The following is a 5,000-nucleotide window of genomic DNA, read 5'->3' on the forward strand; positions in this document are numbered from 1 at the left end:
CGTTCTGCCGTACTCCCTTCACCTCTCGCCCCATTCAAATCGCTCCCTTCTCCATCTTCCCCTCGCTCGGGGGGCGTTCGCTCTCTCGCTCTCCCTCTCCCTTCCGAGCCGCCTCGGAGGACGACGTACGAGGAGCGGAAGGCGATGGCGAGTCGGGTGGGGGCACACCGCGCAGTGAGAACCCCCCCTCGCCTGCCTCCACAGCTCTGTCATCCCCCCCACTAACGTAGGGGCTCGGGAAAGACTAGTGGCGCGGAGCTCGGCAGCGGCGTGGAAACGCCACCCACCGCCGCCGCTCTCGCTGGTGCCCGCCGCGGAGGCCGCCCTTCGGGCGATGCGTGGCACGGACCTCCGCGGGCAGGGCTGCGCATCTGGAACTTCGAAAAGGGCCGCCCTTGCTAACACTGTGCTTCCCCACGCGGGGAGCGATTCGGACGGCTGGCCCCCACGCCGGGGTGGGTGGGCGCCCCGCCGTTCGCCCGCGTGGGTCGTCAGACCACTGTTCATCGTTCGGTGCGATTCAAACTTCCCACAGCTCGGCCGCCTCCGTCCTCGAACGGGAGGTGACGGCCGGCGTGCGCGCCCAAAGATAGGTGGTGGAAGCCCGGGGGTACAGGAGGAAGGACACCGCTCACCGTAAACCGACGCGAGCTCCAAAGCCCGGGTCGAGCGAGCAGCACCACCTCCCCACCCGGGAGCGCCGTGCCAGATCGATCGGAGGATAAGACCGCTCTGAGAGGACATGGACGAGAGGGGCGTCCGCCTTCCGGAGCCCCCCCTTTCGGACGAGGACTCCGGATTTGCCCCCCGAAAGCCATCACCTCCAGAGAACCAGGGACCGCCGAGGGAGGGTCTGGTCAGGCTTGGGTACCCCAGCATTGCCTCTCTCGCTTGGGATGCACGATCGGCAAAAGTCCCTCTCGGAGCTGTGGAAGTTCGGTCTCAGCCGGAGTGCGCAACTTCCAGACGAGAGGGACCACATGCCAAGTCGCCTACCCAAGTCGGGGAACCAGAGAAACAACTGCTTTCTATCGGGGTAGAGAGACGACACTCTCTCAAGTACATTCTGCCAGAGGTGCGCATTCCTATGTATTTGCATTGCGGGACAACGTCCCCACTTTAAGGGGACGAAGTCGGAACTGTACCCGGCCTCAAGTCACTGTAGGGCGGATGCGGCACCTAGAAAATTCCTCATTCCGGTTCTTTTTCACTTAGTCGTTTTTTTTTTTGGCAAGAATGTACCCCAGGATGGCCAAAAAGCCAAAGCCAGGGACTGAGAACCATCGAGCATGCTCTGAGGGGACATAGTCAGAGGGGGCGTCCGCCTTCCAGAGCCCTCCTTCCCACGAGGACTCCAGATTTGCCCCCCCCCCCCTGACAACAGCCATCGCCTCCAGAGAACCAGGGACCACCGAGGGAGGGTCTGGTCGAAGCTCAGGTACCCAGGATAGCTTCTCCGGCTTGGGCATGGACCGCCAGACAAAGCCGCGGACCATGAACCATCCAGCCTGCTCTGAGGGGACATAGTCAGAGGGGGCGTCCGCCTTCAAGAGCCCTCCTTCCCACGAGGACTCCAGATTTGCCCCCCTGACAGCCATCACCTCCAGAGAACCAGGGACCGCCGAGGGAGGGTCTGGTCAAAGCTCACGTACCCCAGGAGAGCTTCTCCGGCTTGGGCACAGACCGCCAGACAAAGCCGCGGACCATGAACCATCCAGCCGGCTCTGAGGGGACATGGTCAGAAGGGGCGTCCGCCTTCTAGAGCCCAAACTCGGCCACGGACTCCAGATTTGCCCCCCTGAATGCCATCACCCTTCAGAAGACCAGGGACCACCGAGGGAGGGTCTGGTCAGGCTCAGGTACCCCAGGATCGCCTCTCTCACTTGGGACGCACGACCAGCAAAAGTCCCTCCTGGAGCCGTGGAAGTTCAGTCTCGGCCGTATTTTGCAACTTCCACGACAAGAGGGACCACCTTCTAAGTCGCCTACCCGAGCCAGAGAACCATAGGAACAACCGCCATACATCGGGGTAGAGAGAGCCCACTCTCTCCTATATTCTCCCGCAGGTGCGCATTACTATGTATTTGCATTGCGGGACAATGTACTTCAATGAGCGGGACAAAGTCGGAAATGTATCCGACCTCCTGGAACTGTGCGGCTGCTACAGCAGTCAGAAATTCCCCATTCCGGTTCTTTTTCACTTGGATTTTTTTTTTTGCAATTTTTTGCCTAAAACGTATTCCTCCAACATGTACTAGCTCATGACACTTGAAATTTTTGAGCCAATTGATAATAACAGCTTTTTAGAGCTCAAAAACAAAAAAAATTTGAGCGAACAAAAAATGTTCGAAAATGACCTCAGCTCCTGGAACTGTTTTCGGTACACCTCCAGAGAGGCTCCCCTGCCTGGAAGTCTGTCACTGCTCAGCTCGAAATTTTTCTAAGTCCCAAAATTCGGTTTTTCATCCAAAATTCAACTTTCTGCCCAGGATCCACAAACTTTAAACCCAGTTGGGGGACCCTCCCTGGGGGCCCTACAACATACTGAAGCCCCCCTGTGGTGGAAGTAGGGGAATTTACTTATTTTTACACAAAATCACAAAATTCCATTTTTTGTTCGCAAAACACTTTTTTGTCCTCAAGAAACTTTTTTGTCCTCAAAACACTTTTTTGTCCTCGAGAAACTTTTTTGTCCTCAAGAAACTTTTTTGTCCTCAAAACACTTTTTTGTCCTCAAAACTCAATTTCTTCCATAATTCGACTTTCCCCCAAAAAACCACACATTCTACCCTCATGGGAGGCACTCTCCCTCGGGTCCCCACATCATATTGACGCCCCAGAGCGGTGGGAGAAGGGGAAATCTGATTTTTGCACAAAAATCCAAAAATCGCTCTAAGTCCAAAAATCCTGAAAATTTTTCTAAGTCCCAACGGTACTTTCTGAAAAGTGTACCCAGGCCCCTGGAAGCCTCCTAGGTACACCTCCTGAGACTCCCCCCTTCCTGGAAGTCTGACACATCTCGAAATTTTTCTAAGTCCCAAAAACTGGTTTTTGCTCCATAATTCGACTTTCCCCCCAAAAGCCACACATTCTACCCTCATGGGAGGCACTCTCCCTCGGGTCCCCACATCATATTGACGCCCCAGAGCGGTGGGAGAAGGGGAAATTCGATTTTTGATCAAAAATCCAAAAATCGCTCTAAGTCCAAAAATCCTGAAAATTTTTCTAAGTCCCAACGGTACTTTCTGAAAAGTGTACCCAGGCCCCTGGAAGCCTCCTAGGTACACCTCCCGAGGCGCCCCCTTCCTGGAAGTCTGTCACATCTCGAAATTTTTCTAAGTCCCAAAAAATGGTTTTTGCTCCATAATTCGACTTTCCCCCCAAAAGTCACACATTCTACCCTCATGGGAGGCACTCTCCCTCGGGTCCCCACTTCATATTGACGCCCCAGAGCGGTGGGAGAAGGGAAAATTCGATTTTTGCACAAAAATCCAAAAATCGCTCTAAGTCCAAAAATCTTGAAAATTTTTCTAAGTCCCAACGGTACTTTCTGAAAAGTGTACCCAGGCCCCTGGAAGCCTCCTAGGTACACCTCCCGAGGCGCCCCCTTCCTGGAAGTCTGACACATCTCGGAATTTTTTCTAAGTCCCCAAAAATGGTTTTTGCTCCATAATTCGACTTTCCCCCCAAAAGTCACACATTCTACCCTCATGGGAGGCACTCTCCCTCGGGTCCCCACTTCATATTGACGCCCCAGAGCGGTGGGAGAAGGGAAAATTCGATTTTTGCACAAAAATCCAAAAATCGCTCTAAGTCCAAAAATCTTGAAAATTTTTCTAAGTCCCAACGGTACTTTCTGAAAAGTGTACCCAGGCCCCTGGAAGCCTCCTAGGTACACCTCCCGAGGCGCCCCCTTCCTGGAAGTCTGACACATCTCGGAATTTTTTCTAAGTCCCCAAAAATGGTTTTTGCTCCATAATTCGACTTTCCCCCCAAAAGTCACACATTCTACCCTCATGGGAGGCACTCTCCCTCGGGTCCCCACTTCATATTGACGCCCCAGAGCGGTGGGAGAAGGGAAAATTCGATATTTGCACAAAAATCCAAAAATCGCTCTAAGTCCAAAAATCTTGAAAATTTTTCTAAGTCCCAACGGTACTTTCTGAAAAGTGTACCCAGGCCCCTGGAAGCCTCCTAGGTACACCTCCCGAGGCGCCCCCTTCCTGGAAGTCTGACACATCTCGGAATTTTTTCTAAGTCCCCAAAAATGGTTTTTGCTCCATAATTCGACTTTCCCCCCAAAAGTCACACATTCTACCCTCATGGGAGGCACTCTCCCTCGGGTCCCCACTTCATATTGACGCCCCAGAGCGGTGGGAGAAGGGAAAATTCGATTTTTGCACAAAAATCCAAAAATCGCTCTAAGTCCAAAAATCTTGAAAATTTTTCTAAGTCCCAACGGTACTTTCTGAAAAGTGTACCCAGGCCCCTGGAAGCCTCCTAGGTACACCTCCCGAGGCGCCCCCTTCCTGGAAGTCTGACACATCTCGGAATTTTTTCTAAGTCCCCAAAAATGGTTTTTGCTCCATAATTCGACTTTCCCCCCAAAAGTCACACATTCTACCCTCATGGGAGGCACTCTCCCTCGGGTCCCCACTTCATATTGACGCCCCAGAGCGGTGGGAGAAGGGAAAATTCGATTTTTGCACAAAAATCCAAAAATCGCTCTAAGTCCAAAAATCTTGAAAATTTTTCTAAGTCCCAACGGTACTTTCTGAAAAGTGTACCCAGGCCCCTGGAAGCCTCCTAGGTACACCTCCCGAGGCGCCCCCTTCCTGGAAGTCTGTCACATCTCGAAATTTTTCTAAGTCCCAAAAAATGGTTTTTGCTCCATAATTCGACTTTCCCCCCAAAAGTCACACATTCTACCCTCATGGGAGGCACTCTCCCTCGGGTCCCCTCAACATATTGACGCCCCAGAGCGGTGGGAGAAGGGGAAA

General features: G+C 52.9%; 1 long non-coding RNA gene across 1 annotated transcript in view; it reads left to right on the forward strand.

The window, feature by feature from the left end:
- The window catches only part of LOC141087944 (uncharacterized), a 97,899-nt gene that overhangs the window by 90,437 nt on the left and 2,462 nt on the right, over nucleotides 1-5,000 (forward strand). The gene's annotated exons all lie outside the window — the stretch shown is intronic.

This window comes from Dendrobates tinctorius, unplaced genomic scaffold (assembly GCF_039654945.1).
Source record: "Dendrobates tinctorius isolate UK_male_01 unplaced genomic scaffold, ASM3965494v1 ptg000036l, whole genome shotgun sequence".
Taxonomy (NCBI): domain Eukaryota; kingdom Metazoa; phylum Chordata; class Amphibia; order Anura; family Dendrobatidae; genus Dendrobates; species Dendrobates tinctorius.